Here is a 16574-nt window from a genome sequence, read left to right on the forward strand (position 1 = left end):
AGTCTGTGCCCATGTTAACTGAGGAAAACCTCACAACTTGCTCTGCCATGGTTCCCTGTGCAGAACCAGGCTCCATCAGCTCATCTGGAAGGAGGATGAGGTCTGCTGGAGGCAGAATTGGGTTCAGGGGCCTTCAATCCACACCAGTGTCAGATCCTGAGAGTACCTTTATTTTTGAGAAGATTCTTAATCCAGTGCTTCAGGCACAGTGTAGACGCATCCAGTATTTTGTATCTTATATTAGTCATAAGTCCTATGTCCTGCAAGCCTGCACTAATGTTTCAGGGGCTTGTGCAGCCAGTGGGTGTTGGATGGCATTGCACTGGCCAGCAGGGCTTTCCTCAGGGTACAGGGTGCTCAGGTGGTTCAGGGAAACTGGCATTCCGTGTTCCAGATTGATCTCCACGCAACTCCTGCTTTGAAAACAGGGGACGGATGGCAACATTTTGGGGAATTCCAAGAACACTATCTTTGAAAACAAGAGCTGAATGTTTTACACCAAGAACCCTAAACAAGTGCTCGGTAAAAGGTGTTGGCCTGAATTGTCTTGTCTTGGGTTCCTCCCTAAAACATTCCAATCCAGCTGTTTGTGGTCATGAGTGTTGTAAAGGACAAGCAGAATCCACAGCTGGAGTCCTGCAGTGAAAATCGTGACATTAATGGCTTGATATTCAGAGTTTGATTCACACTGCCATGAGGAGAATCAAAGTTTTACAGAATCACAGATTCTGTGTCAAGGTTGGAAGACCTTCAAGACCATGTAGGCCACCTGTCAACCCAACACTAACATAATCACTCTAAACCATATCCTGAAGTGCCATATCGAGATTCCTCTTGAACAATTCCAGGAATAGTGACTCTACCACTTTCCTGAGCAACTTATTCCAATGCCTAACCATTCTTTCAGTGAAAAAAAAAAAAAAATTAATGTCTAATCTGAACATTCCCTGGTGCAAATGAAGGCCATTTCCTCTCATTCTTTCACTTGAGACTTGGCAGAAGAGATTTACCTGCAGCTCATTACAACATCCTTTTGGGTAGTTTCATGGGCAGTGGTACAGTTCCTCCTTCCTAACTGTGATTATCTGACTTTTCAGCTATGACATGCCTTAAAATGCCACCATTGATTTCAGCAGAGTGGCACTGGCTTCTGTTTGCTGAAGGTTTAGCCCATTATGATCACTTGGACAAACATGATTTCTTGTAACAGGGACTTGACCATCAAGGTCTCAAAAACTGCATTTCCTTTCTTTTTCCTAGGAACTTAAGTAGAAATCCCAAGGGGAAAACAATCATCCAGGATGGATCACTGAGAGTTTTGAGTGAGTAAATAGAGCTGTAAATAGAACTCAGGTTGATGGCAAGCTATCATACAGAGACATCTATTCTCTGTAAGGTCAAAGAATAATTTATCAAAGAAATATGGAACACCATGACTTGTTATGCCAGTGATTAAAATATGAACTCTCCACCATAAGAGAAATACCTGTTGCTGTACTTTCCCGGTATATTCAACAGTGCCTCTTTAAATTTCAGAGATTTATCTCCTCTCCCTTAATCAAGGAAATTATGTGAATTTTAACCTCCTCAGCCTGAGTGTGGCAGGCAGAAAAGTCCCAGAGCAGAGTCCTCAGCACATTGGTAGGCTGAAGGCATTGCCTCACATGACAGAAGGGTCTTAAAGGCCTGAAATGAAGAGAGATTTGGTGAACTTCCAGAAGGTGGTTGGGCCAGGAGAGGGATTGTCTGGGCCTTTGCTTGCAAGGGCCTCTCCACTCTGCTTTTCAGTGGGAGCTTAGCAGGCAGCAGGTGTGGGATGCCTGTGGCTGCTGTAGGCAATGCAGCCTGGCAGGGGTTGTGATGGTGCGTGAGCATATTTTGAGCTTCTTCAAAGGAATGAAAGGAATGAACAGAGGTTACTGTAGTGCATTATCAATAGAATAACCCCCATTCTCCACTTAAAGTAATAATCCTCTCTTTGTGGGCACCAGTAATCTGCAGCCAGCGTGCACAAAGTAATTCATAATTTTCTTTCAGTTCTGCACAACCTGCAACAGAAAAACACAAACTATACCCAAAATAACTCAGCAAGCCATTTGCTTATGTGTAAAACAACAGAAATGAGCAGGATTGCACTAAAAAACATTGCAAAGCCTGAACTTTTCTCGCTGAGCTCGTGGCAGTCTCATGGCTTTGCATGAGTTTCTTACTTGTTAACAGATACTGCATATTTTTTTCTTCCTAAAACTTTGTTTTAGCATATTAAAATGGTATCCATGAGCTGTCACCAGAGGTAACCATGTTGCATTTTATTGGGCTAAATGTAAACTTGTAAATTACACTTTGCTGAGACCCTCTAGTGAAGAATGAATTGAAGAGAATGAGGCTTACAGTTTCAAGCTACTTGAGCAGAAGTTGTTTTGGAGCTTGTCAAAATTATGAACAAAGTTGAAAGAAAGCAAAGGAGCAGCAATTTCTTTTGTCTTTTGATGAAAAAGTGCAAGTAAAAAACAACAATGGTTTTATGAATGTGTTAACAAGTAAACTGAAACAAAAAAATAATTATTTTTAAAACCTTGAGAAAATATTGAAAAAATAATAAAAAATCCACTACTAACTCCTTAGTCTCATAAAAATTATTTTGGAGGTATCCTATTTTTTTGAATATACAGTATTTTTGATTTTTCACTTCTGTAAGATCTGATGATCTGTAGTGTCTTATATTCCTAAATTCAGTACATTATACATTGATGGATTGAAAGAACAGGAGAAACACAGTTGATACCTGAAGCTAGAATTTCTCGAAATACATTACTATTAACAGCTGAAGACCAGAAATATTAGCCTTCTTACTAATGTGATGAGCAATGGCCATCTGTCTTCATGAAAGATTCCCAGCCAAAAATGATTACCTCAGTCCCAGTAAACTCTTGAACTTTTCAGCAGAGCAATAAAAGGCTTCATGAAGGGGGTACAGAGCAAAGGCCTAGACCCTCAAAGGTCTATTTAGGTGGCTTACTCCTGTAGAACCTCCCTCTTACAGGAAAATCTGTGCTAGAAAACACATGAAACAATATACATTTTATGTTAGGAACATATTGAATAAAAAAAAATCAGTGGAACAATTTTCTGCAAATGCCTTGGAGAATCTGGTTTAACTTCTCTAACTTTAACCCCCTGAAATCCCAGTTACTCTATTAGCAGTTAAATTTGGTTTTCTCCAACCCAAAACAGAAAATAGGAAAAAAACCCTGGTAAGAAATGTTTTTCGGAATTTGAAATGGATAATGTAAGTTGTATCAGAGCTAACTTGCTGCTTGTGCATCTCTCACAATGCTCTGCCAATGTCTGTTGTCCAGCATCTCCTGACTGATACAGTGTGAAACGAACCCACAACCCTGAGAACAACAAAGTATCTAGTTAGTAGTAAAACTATCTAGTTTTACTAGAAGGTATCTAGTAAAGGTATCTAGTATCCAGAGAATTGCTACTTACTAAAAGGTATTTAGTAAAACTAGAAAATCAGTCTTTTATTTTAGTGGCAAGCAAAACCCCATCTACCCAATGTACTGACATAGAATGGATTGTGTGTATATAATCTGTGCAGAATTACAGAACATGGTCATAAAATCTGGATATCAAGATCAGTATCAGAAAATAATTGCAGCCAGATTAAGGCAAACACCTGCAAGTGGAAACACGTGTGGATATTTGCATCCATGCAATCCAAAAGAAATCTAAAAGCCCTACCCAGGATAATGGAGCCTTCCACATGGAATGATTTCTTTCATAAAAACCATAAATTATTAGAAGTAGGTGTTATATAATCCAAATAAGGCCAAAAGAGTCATTGCACTTCCAAAGGTAAGGACAGACACTGTTATCCTTGAGAGAATAAACCAGCACAAATGGACGTGAGCTGTAAATCAGTACTGACAGGGATGGAAAGCAGGCTGACTTCAAATATTAAATAGTAGAAATTTCAAGTAAAAAAATTGCAAGTTATTACTATTTGAAACATACATGGCACTTTTTTATTCATAGATCCCAAAGTATTTAATAAGAATGGATTAAACTTCTTCCTCTTGTTGTAGGTAGAGTAAGTAGGGCATAGAGGAATTGCAGTGACCTTGCTAGCATTTGTCCCTCAGTGCTTCCATAAGCATGGGGAAAAAAGATCCTAAGGGCTGTATTTTATAAAGGTAGTAGGTACTGAACTTATAAAGGGAGGAACAAAGAAAACATTTTGAGCTAAGGAAATGAGGGGAAAAAAGAATTTGGATGGGAAAGAAATAAGAATGAGGAGTGAATGGAAAAGAAAAAGAAAATCTCTGAGATATTAAAAGGAGGGGGTTTGTACAAGCCTGTAAATATAAACACATTCACTGCAGATACACTGAGACTTTTATAGCACTTGTGAATTTTTAATAGGGGTATCTTGGCATCAGGCTCCTGCCACGGACACAGATTAAGAATCACCTGAACTCTGTGCACAGGGCTATGGCAGGAGGCCCCTCCGAGACTGGGCTGGAAGTCACTCCCATTAGCATCATCTTGAAAAGTGTCATCCTGAGTGGTGAGGTGGGCCTCTCTGCTGACAAGGATGCAATCAGCTGAATTATTAAATAGTTGGGCTTCCAGATGAAAATCTTGCAAGTTAACCTGCATTAGGACAATTTTCTCCCTCACTTTTTTCAATTGTTAAAAAATTTGTGAGATCAGAATTTTCTTATTAAGAAAAAGAGCACATTTTAAAGTCAGTATAAAAATCAGCAATCCTCAAGAAATTTTAAGCCAATGAGGAGACCCTGGGAAAAATAGTTTCTAATGATGAAAGTACAATGATGCACAGTAGTAGTTTTTTTACTCAGCAATTCTTAGTTTCAGACATCTGTTTGCTTAAAATATTACTTCAGTGTTGTTTGCTTATGTTTGAATTACAGCGATGCCATGTCTTATCAATAGATTAATTTCCTCAGTTTTAATGGATCATATATGTATCAGATCTTCAGAATTCTTCCTTTTGGGGCTTGATCTGAATCCTGCTGAATTACCTTCTTTTCATCCACTTTGTGTGATTTGGTAAAGACTTGTGAAGATTGTAGGTGCACAGGTATTTCTTAGAGTCTGAATTTTACATTTCAAACCCTGTGTGGAGTGAGAAGGAGCTCATCTCCAATCCCAAGGTGCTATGTTGATTTTTTATAGTTAGATTATAGACAGTCTATTTTTTTAACTTATAAAGGAAGCAGGAACACAAGAAAATGGGAAAAAATGCATGGCCTACCAAACAATTTTCATAAGTTCATTCTTTGGATAATTATAATTGATTTCTTATAACAAACTTTCTTTTACAACTTCTATTTCTTCATTAGTATTTTTCCTCTATCTAACTGTAATATTTTAAAGTTATTTTTCTTTTTGTAGCTCTTTTCTTCAGCTATTGTGAAAAGGAACAGCATAAGAGTGAAAAACATGGAAATAGTCAAATTCCCATACAGGTCAAAATGCCAATGAGAAGTGAGGAAAAAAAAAATCAGTGTTTAAAATACACATCCTCAAAGCATAACAAAAACCTTTTTTATTTAAGAGGTGTGCAATTACTTTATTTCCAAGTGGGACTACTCATTAAAAAAAAATGGGACAGTGAGGACAAAATTGCTGAAAATGTATAGATGTGTATTTGAGCGTCTGTGCATTTTGCACTGGTGCAGGTCAGCCTCTGAAAGCCACGGCAACCAGCCAGGTTCAGTCCAAAAGAGCATTCTGTCACATTTCTGAAAGTTGTGGTTGACCAGCAGTAATGCATGTTCAGTGCTGCTGCTCAGGCTGTGCTGCAGCAGTCCCAGAACAGGGTTTGGATCAGGTGTCTTGGGCAGACCTCCTCCTAGATGGCAAACTTATGAGATGCAAACATTTCTTTTGCATCTTAAGGGAAAGCAGAGCTGACAAATGAAAGAGAATGTAGGTAAAAACTTCATTCACACAGTACGTAGGCTCAACTTTTATCCCAGTTTTTACCTGCTGAAAGGCATTTTTGCTTGTCATTGGATGACTTTTACAATATTTGATAAAATTTCTCAAATTTTCCATCTGAGGAAGGCTCAGTAACAAGTAACAAGGAACAGATTATGAGGACTTCAATATTCACAAGCTTCGTTAATCCAAGGATGCTTTTTCTTACCTTTTATGACAATTGTTTACAACTTGACATGGTTATTTTGAAGGATATTTCTGGTACCAGCAAGGATGGTGTCAAAGTTCTTACTTTGCCCAAGGCTGTAGAACTTCTAGAGGTGATGTGGAGGGATTTCCAAGCAATAGGAAGTATGCATGCCTAGGTGGACTGCTTCAGTCCTGTTTATATACTCCCTGAGCTTGGCTCAAGAGTCTCACTGGAAACAAAATATTGAATAAGCCATTATAGCAGGGAAAAACTGTCAGTTCTCTGACCTGATAATTCCTGCAAGAAAAAAAAAAAAGCAGAAAAATTCATCTAGATGATTTCTAAATCATGTGCCAACTACCACATTCCATGACTGACTCCTAGATATGCCAGGACCACCAAGCAAACCAAGCACATCCCTCTCTTGATGGAAGATGTGGAAAACCCTACAGATGTGTTACTGTTGTTGCTTCAAATAATTAGGGTCTGAAGAATGAAATGTTCTCCCTTGAAGAGTGGAATATTTGAGAGGCAAATGGTCTGGATATCAGATTTACCTAATAAATTTATCTAATTAGATATTATTTATTATTAATCTAGATAAATCTAATTAGATTTATCTAATTGCAGCCATTCAAATTATTTTCTGAAGGATAATGATTTACATGTGTCTGGATAGGAAAGGGCTGACACAATTCAAAGGGTGGGATATAACAGCAGGAGGGTCATTTAGGGCAAAGGGAGGAGGATGAGGAGGGAGAATGGCTGAAGCACAGAGCTGGTCACCAGGAGAGATGCCCTGCACCCCTCACCAACCTGCTTTTGCTGTTCAGCAAGGTTGGAGCAAGTCTGGAGACAATGGCCAAATTCAGGACAGGGCCAGTGACTGCCAGGCAAGCCCTGGGTGCTGGGGCAGGCTGGATGAAGCCAGAGGAGAGTCAGATTGTCACTCTGGGTGTCTCTGGCTCAGTGGGGAGCAGGGCCAGGGGACTGCCTCCACCTCGGGGGTGAAGTGAACACCAGCAGTAATCAATCCTCTGCAGGGCTGTGCCTCTACTGGCAGATAAACATCCCACAGATAACGTTTGTGAATGAAGGATGGAGCTCTTAATGCACATCCCTACACAAGTGAATTGGAAGGGCTGAGCTTTATTTGAGTAATACTAACAGCTGTGAGTCTTCAGACACAGTAAAAGCAGTGATTTTTTCACCTTCCTTATACTCACACAGGTAAATTAAAAGAAACTTCAAACAGATATCTATGAGTTGTGAGATCCATTTGAAATTCACAAACGTTTGCAGAAGAGTTTATACTGAAATTCAGTTACATTAAAGGATGCCAGTCAAAAGGCAAGGTGTACATTAAATGCAAAACTAAAGGCTTCCTTTCCCAGGTTAGCTTTCAAGGCATGATGTCTTTCTCCCTCAACCTGGTTTTGTGTTAACTGAAGCTGAATGTGTCAGCTCCTTCTCAGTTTTCTGCTATAACTCCATGATAGGACTGTCATAAAACATACCTTATTTTTTGTCAACAACTGTAGGTGTGGGACTTCATAAAGATTTCAGCTGCCCTGTTCTATCCTCTGATAACTCAAATGTATCAGCATATTTAATGCACATACATGCACATCATTTTACATGTTGTTTTATACCCTGGTTCAATTTTGTTTAAGATTTTAAGGGTATTTTAAAAACATACATATACATAATGTATATATTAGTCGTGAAACTGTTCATATTAATAAATGGGAGGGGTTTTTTTTGGTCCAAACAGATAGAGAAGTACATACAGTAAAAGAAAATGTGTAAAAATAACTAGTGCACATCGAATTAACATAAAAGGTGAAGAAAAGAAATGCACAATGGGAAGGCGACAAGAGAAATCCAGACCTATTACACTGTCTGTGAAAGAAAGACTGACATCTAAACATGAAGAGCAACATGAAGCAAAATCTGTGTACTTACCTAAGACTATGTTCCCTTGGGTTACAGTGAAATGGGAAGGGTGACAATTAAGACCAGTGGGTACTGACTAAGAGACCAATCTCATTACTTTGGGCAGAATAATAATAATTATCAGATAGGCAATGAGATAGATACAGACAGATAGATTATCAGATAGATAATGAGGCAGAATATTAATAATGATCATATGGGTACAGCAGTTTTGTTAGATATCTTTGCTTGTTTTTGCTAGTACACCTTTAACTGAAAAATCATCACACAAGAACAAATTCCAAGTGTAGCTTCAGAGAACCAAGACCCTCAGAGCCTCTACATTTGATGAATTTTGGACTCCAACAAATATACTTTTATTTCTTTTCCATGGGATGTAACTGACTTTTGTGCTTTGTGAAGAATAGCAACAGTGCTTTTATAAATACATTCTTTCATCAACTTACTATTTTAAGTTTAGCCTTATGTAATTTTAATTTAAGGTGGACGTTGTTGTGAAAATTCCCTAAGTTTGGTTGAAAGTAAGCAGAATTTTGTCTATCTTTGTTTTTTTCTCATTTGTAATAGTTCTTTCACCACAGTTCTGCAGTTCCATGTCTTTCTGAAGCATCCTTCTCTGGATTAAGGTTAAGAGAAATAGCCTGAGGATCTTTAAATTTCATTAAATTCATCATCCTTCAGAAAATTTTCCTACACGTAGTATCAGTGTATGATGCCAAACATCTACATATATATGTTTAAAGGCTGGACTCAAACCAGTGCAGAAAGTTGTAGTGAGTCATTGGCCAACTGATGATGAATCATCCCCTCAGCACCTGGGACTGATTCATCCTTCCAGCAGGCAGCTATTGGCTACTGCCTTTACAGACACAAACACTGTCTCATAGATAGCAGTTGTCTGTGTTAAGATTTTGCTTGGCTTGTTACTGCAACCATTAATTGAACAGAAAAAAGATTGCTAAAAAAGATCAGTTCCAGTCTGAAAGTCTTCCAGCCCACTTTCTCTATCCTTTGGCTGCTCTTGTGTCCTTGGAGGACATGTCCTAACACCCAAGTGAAACACCTGAAAATTTTGTCACCAATTTCATGTGAGGTGCAGATGTTGTTTACAGGCTCTATTCTATGCAAGTTCCCAAGTCAGAGAGTATCCAGAGCTGTATTTCAGATCATCAGCTTTATTACTTACAACGTATTACTTATGTTATGTCCAATGCTTTGGACATTGACATTGGTTTCTCTTTGACTATATTATCACATGCCTGACAGTTTCCCTGTGGTGACTTACTGATCTTTGCTTCATGGCCTTGGATCTCAGGCTTTCTGATGGAGCTGTTTGAGCCTGGAGTGATCTCTGATTCTGGTCTGCCCATGACCATGAATTTGTTATCCAGGTACTGGACCTAGCCTGGACAACATTTCCCCCTATCTGAGGAAAAACCAGAAAGCTAAGGATGCATGTGTAAACATTAAGTGTCATCAGTAAAGGCATTAGAGTTAAATTACTTTTACCTCAATAGAGAAGACAACAAAAACCCCAAAAAATTAACCAACCAATCAACCAACCAACCAACCAACCAAAAAGGTGGTTTCGGATTGAAATTTTTTAAGGTGACAGAAATCAAGTGAAAAAAAATAGGCACTCATTCTGAGACGTGGGTCATGATGATTTATCTGCTATAGCTGCAATTATTTAAGTAAACACTCTGGCTTATTACAAAGTACAATGTTCAAAAGCCATAAAAGAATCCTAAATACCACATCTTCAGAGTAACACCAATTCCTGGTTGTGTACAACTGCTTACCCAGCTCTCCCTTTTATTTCTGCAGAAGAATATCTAGTCGCCATGAACCTTAAAGGATGGTGTTCAGATACCACAGGTACTGATGCCATTTTAGGTGTCCCTGGTATACTTGCCACTCTAGAAAATAGAGATCTTCTACAGGTTCCCTATCTACTTTAGAAACACTTTGGATCTTAAGTGGTGCTAGAGTGCCGGATACCTAGAGACTATAAGCAGAGACAACCTTCAGCTTACTATCAAATCAAGTTGCTTTACCTTTCTGCCACAGAATCAATGCTGCTACTTCTCCCTCTGCCAGTCTGAAACGAGCTTTTCAATAGTAGCAACAAACAGAAATGTCTAGACTACAGCTAATGTTTTCTGAAAATTTCCCTGTTTTCATTTAGAAAAGTGGTTGCTGTAAGAGAATGAAAAGACAGACTGCTATGGATGTAATATAATGTGCATATATAAATACAGATGTCTTCTTGGCCATTTTTGAAATGAAGGCCAAATTAGTCCAGATCTGCCTCAATAGGCAAAGCTATTGCTTTGTTTATGCTGAATGTATTTTTTTTATTAAAGCAGAATATTCCCATAAATTCTATTCCGTGATTTTATCAAAATAAGGTTTGATCCATATTACTTTTGGACCAAATCACAGCCAAAACCAAACCAAACTGAAAAATATCAATAAATTATTAATAAGATAAATAAATTTGGATTTCTTCAAACTCACCAAACAGAAGGAGCCAGGAGACCATCCATAATATGCAGGACATGATTTCATGTACGATATTCTCCATGGAATTTAACAGTTTTTCTCTCAAAAGATGGATCTCATAGTGCTTCAAGACTCCAGGCATTATTACCAATCTCATTAAAGCACAGTCACTTCGCTGTTATCTTCTTGTCCTAGGCTTGGGTTTTCTTTGGTGCCCGTTCCTGTGAGCACATGGTGGAACCACGGGCGCTCTCCAAGGTCCTGAATCATGGGACTGGACTTGGGAACATTTTGTTACTAATTACAAGTTATTTATATTTTAAATCAACATCTTCAATTAACTGTGGGTGAAAAAGACATTTATTTGAATTTATTTATTTAAATTCAAGACTAATAGAATCAGTCCTTAAATTCGAGACTAATAGAATCTGTAAAACAGAACTTAGGTTTAAATATATACTTGTCTTTAGATCACATTTAGATGCTACAGAGTAAAAATGAGAAAGCAAGCAAATTAGGGTTAGGCAACCTTGGATATGTAAAACATCATCCTCATCATTTAAAATACTTGGGAAGCATTTTTAATGGATGTTGAATTCCTGGAAAACAAAGTTGCTGAGATTTGCCAGGGAAGCTGAATAATGTAAACTTCTTGCTGAGCTCTGACTTATCAGTATGCTCTTTATTAATAAATATTGTTGTCCTTTCTTTACAAATATGCTTCAATATTTTTTATCTTGGTAGTGGCCTTTTATACTCAGAAAAAATGTAACAGAAGAAATGTCATAAGCATTTGTTCAGAAAAGAGAGGCACTGCACTTATGTTCCATTCCCTTGTAGTACCAGCTGTTTATATGAAAGAATGGTGTGGTGAACTATTTTCTTTTTGGATTTAGTGTCTGAAGTCATTGCATGACATAGGGATACCAGAGGTTACTCATATATTTCTGTAAAACACTTCTGAGCTGCCAAACTGATAATGTGAAAGATCAGTTCAAGCTTTGAAAAAGCCACCCAAGTTACTCAACATATAATATGTATTTTCTGTAAATTATGGTGCTCTCTTTGTGGAAATATGCATCTAAACATGTAACTGTGAAACCACCTTGCAATCTTGCAGTCCTAATGAAGAGTCTAAGAAATGAATGTTAACCTTGGCTGAGCTATCTGTCTGTAATTCCATGCCACTTTCTGCATCACAGCTCAGAAGAAAAATGTCCATGTTGCCCAGAAAAGCTTACTCTGCTGGTCCATTGATGTATTTTTCATGGATAAATAAATGACATTCTTTTTAACCTACCTTTAATTTGAGTTTTCTTGTCCACTAACTTAATTAAAATGAGCAACATGGTATAAATTAAACTTGTACTTTACAACTCCACTACCTCAAATTTCAGTGAGAATTTATTAGTAAAGTCTTCCTAACATAAACCCTAAGAGGTAATTTATTTAGAATGCCTTCTTCAATTTTTACTGTGTTCTCTAAATTATATTAAGATCATGTATACACAGAGAAAGAATAGTTCTTGAACAAGTGAAAATCAAGACTACTGAAGACAATACAGTATGTCAACATTAAAATGTTGGGAAATATTTTAAATAACAAAATAATATGAAGATACTTCTACTGGAATTATAGTTTAAGAAAAATATAACAAACAATCACAAAACTCCCTAAATGGTGATAGAGTTGTCACAGAAAGAAATTATTTTACAGGAGAAAAAAAATTACAAAAATTATTTCTTCAAGTCTTTCTCATTTAATTACTGTTTTGGACACCTTATTCAAAAGACTGTATAAAGGAGGAATTAATTTAATCAACAAGAAATTCTGTAGGTACTTCATCAAGAAGAGCAGTTAACAAAGTAAAAAGACATTTCTGGACTGGAAGACACAAGAGTTCATTATGAGAGTAAGCATAATCAGGCCAAAGTGCAATTAAAAGAACATTAATTATAATTGGAAACACAGAAAGCAAGAATTACAAGATTTTCAAAAAGCAGTGAAACAAACTTATACTATCTATTTAAAGAAAGACTTCCTAAATATAGAGTTTAAATTAAAGTACTAATAATGACTACTTGCAGGCATGCCTAAAGCAAGCACAGGATCTTGAAACTGAACCTTAAGAATATTCTTCTTGTTGATTTTAGCAGTTCCAAAGAATTTTACTGCCCTTGTCAGTAGTTCTTGGATCACCTTCTCTATGTGTAAGTCAGTGATCTTTATGAATTGGTACCACAAATAAAACGTAGTTCTGCAAATGTATAGAGGTTGAAAAAGCCCAGGGAGCTTCGAAAATGTGAAGAAAATAAAACCCTATTGTCCCTCTCTGGGGATGCCTCTAGCTTCAGGAACATACCTCATGGAGAGGAAATGAATCCACCAAAGAATTAGTCCCTCCCAGCCAGAGACTACTTTCCCAGTATTTTAGGAAAATTTAGAAAAGGGAGACTGGCAATCAGCAAGTTCATCAACCACTTAACTGTGAAAGGGAGATAAGCAATTTAAAAAAAAGGCAAATCCCCACAGAGGTGTTGAAATCCTTTAGGAGATTCATTCATTTGATATGTCAATGAATCTCCTATCCCAGCTGATGGACTTAATTTAAGACTTGGACTTAGTGTTTGAGGGTTGAGAAATACTGCACACAGATTATGCTGAGATGATACAATTCAGTCTCCTGGGTAGCAGGGTAAAGATTTAAGTCAGTATTGTTTGATATAAATGAGACAAAGCTCAGGTGTTTGTACCTTTTTTGTGCCAGCAGCAAGAGCTATACCTGGATCTACTTGTTTTGTTGTTTCCTGAAGAAATCTCTTAGGTTATGACATATTTCCTTGTTTATAAAATAAAACAGATTTCTACTAAAAGATTAAAAGACACTGACTGTTACTCATAAAGCTTGTGCTGCTCTACTCCTAAGAAATTAAAAATAATGTTACCAGATGTTCTGTGTGGTCCCTTGTGCTGAAGCTGGGGAAACTTATGTTTACATTTCATTTACTGTGAGAAGTAAGATGCAGAGAAGACATTGTTATTTACAAGTATGAAGTGGCACTCTGAAGAGCTCTGCTATTCCACTGCCCTCTAAAGTTGAGGGCAACAAAATTTCTCAGTTTTAGCCAAGTTTCCTTAGAGTATAAAGCTGTCTTATTCTATCAGTGTATCTTCACCTTCCAATCCTTCCTAGTAGCTTCTGAATTAATTATCCAATTCCTATCAAATATTACAAGGATCTAGAAATCTCAAAAGTATTGTTTCTACAAATATTGTGAAAAACCTTTTGTTAGCACGGAGAAACACAAATAAAAGCTTCTGCATCCTCCCCAGGGGGAAACCCTAACACTTTGGTATTGAATTCACTAATTTTCTGTTTCTGAACTGAAAATATCAACCTTACAGTTTGTACAAGCTCATCTAAAGATCAATTTAGTTCAAGCTTAAGTCTTATGAAAATCTGCATTTTTTTGTGTACCTGTGCAAACATTGTTCACCATTTTCTCCAGCTTTCTGACTTATTTCCATTCAATTGCAAGATTTGAATTTTGCTTTGGAGCACATTTATCAAATATTTGTGAAGCATCTCATATATGGTGGGAAAATTTGAAATGGATTAAGAATAGAGAATTTATCATTTTTTTCTAAACACGAGTGACAGTGGTTTATTGTCAGGATAGGGCACTTCTCTAAAAATAAATTTTTTTTCTTCACCCTAAAAGAAACAAAGGACATTTATTTTGGTTTGATGTAATCTAAGAAACAAATCAAGATGGCAACTAGCACGGCACTAAAATATTCTTTCCTTCCATATCAGCAGGAAGATCAAATTATTCCATAAAAATTAAAGAAATTGCAGTGGAATTGACAAACACAAGACAATATTCACCTTGAGTAAATTTAGACACTCAAACTTAATTTTTGAATTAAAAAGCAAATCTGTTGAGACCACCACAAAGTGAAAGAAGACAGACAGGTTCTCCTAGAAGGTGATTCAGGGCAAGACACCATTAACAACGCAGAAAACCTCAGGGAATTCACCTTCTAACTAGTATCACAACTTCAACTTCTAAATGTGCATTTGGAAGTTTAATCAAATGTGGAGATCTGAAATCCATTTTCATCTTATTCCCATGATTATCTGTAACCTTATAGCCAGGCTCAAGACTTATTATAGTAATATTTAATTACAGCCCTTCCACAAAAAAATAAACTTGCAAGGACAGGGACAGTGAAAAAACTTTATGAGTTTTCACCTGTATCCTATGCAAAACTAAGCCTCGGACTTGGGTAGAATTTGCAAAGCCTTCTAGCTTTGTCACAACTGGAAAATAGGAAATAAGAAGCTGGTGGAGTGGCAGGCTCACTTGCCTAGAATTGATTTGCACAAATAAAGGATAGTGAGGAATAAATAAACTGAAAACAACACAAAAGATAACAATTATATGAAGATAAGACAGTGCTAAGTGTGCGTATTCTTCTGGTTTAAGATGAGCAAAATTTTCTATAGCAGCACCATACAGTAAAAACCATGAGTTATTTAAACATTTCTGTTGGATTTTAAACATTCTGATGAATCATTTATAATTAGCTATGATTAAAAAGTCACTGACAAATAGATAACCCCAATGAAATACATGGTACAGAGTGCTTTCTCAACTCACATTATCTTTCTTTTTTGTGTGTTAAAAAGTAAAAAAGATTTTACTATAATTACAGCCCCATACCAATGATTCATAAGGAGATATTATATTTGGAGTGCCTACTGATAGCCATCCATATTGGCTAGTAAAAGGAATTAAATGTTTCATGTTCATTTGAAATTTCAGCTTAATGCCAAAAATGTTTTGGTTTTTTTACAGATCAAAAAGGGACAAAAGTGAAAAGACTTCCAGAAATAAATGCTATGTAATAGAAAAATATCAACCATATGTGCATTTCAGATTTGTAGATCAAGTTACAAGGTTGGCAATCAGATTTCGACTCCCTAAATATTCTGAGAGTTCTAAATATAATCGTCTTCTGTTCTTCTCCCCCCACCACTTCCTTCCCAAACTGTTGTGTAGCATTTCTATGTGCACTAAAGGGACCTGTCTTGTACAACTTGGATTTATTTTGTGAGTAAGGTTATTCCTTGGGTACTGTCCTGTACCATTGTAAAGCAAAGGGTAGAGGCATAGGCTCTTTTCTGGACTTGATATATATTGAAACAGTCTCAGTCTCTTGAAGTTTTCATTACAATTTGTGATAAGTCAAGTAGATACATAAGGACAATTTCTCTGCTCATTTCCAGCATGGTAACTATGTGAATTCCTGCACTTTCTTTCTGCCTTTCTGCCTATCCTATCTCTTCCACTAACTTTTTGTCCATATAGCCTCTTCCAAAAAAGTTGCAAGGAGAGATGAAGATCTCAGAGACAGTAAATTATAAAATTCTCATTAAAACTTGTCACTGAGTGAAAGAGTTCTCTATTGTTAGGGTTTTCCATATGACAAAGTTTAAAGCATTAACTGGAGGAATCACTGTGGTCTTGGGCATATAAGGACGACCTAATATATTCCTGAAGAGGTGAGATTTTAGGGATCTGCAAGGCAGCTGGTGCCAAGAAGTGTAATGATGTGGGAAATATGGCAGAATAAATCTATAAATAATCCTTCTTCTTCAGTTCCACTCTCATGGGACACCTTGTTTTTTTTATTTGTACTTGTCTGTGCTTAACAGCCAACATTGGTCTCCAGATTACAATACTGGGGTTCAAAGACAGAAACCCAAACTGTTCACAAGCTTGGGTTTTATGACCAGAAATGTCTTACTGTGATCATCTATCTGGACTACCAAGTTAATGCAGACCTCAGGATTTTCCTAATTTCTTTAGCAGGTGAGCTGAACAAGAATATTTAATTGTGATCTACAGTAGCAGAGAATCTAGCACTCATTGCTTGAAT

The sequence above is a fragment of the Melospiza melodia genome, chromosome 3, assembly GCF_035770615.1.
Source record: "Melospiza melodia melodia isolate bMelMel2 chromosome 3, bMelMel2.pri, whole genome shotgun sequence".
In the NCBI taxonomy this organism is placed as follows: Eukaryota; Metazoa; Chordata; class Aves; order Passeriformes; family Passerellidae; genus Melospiza; species Melospiza melodia.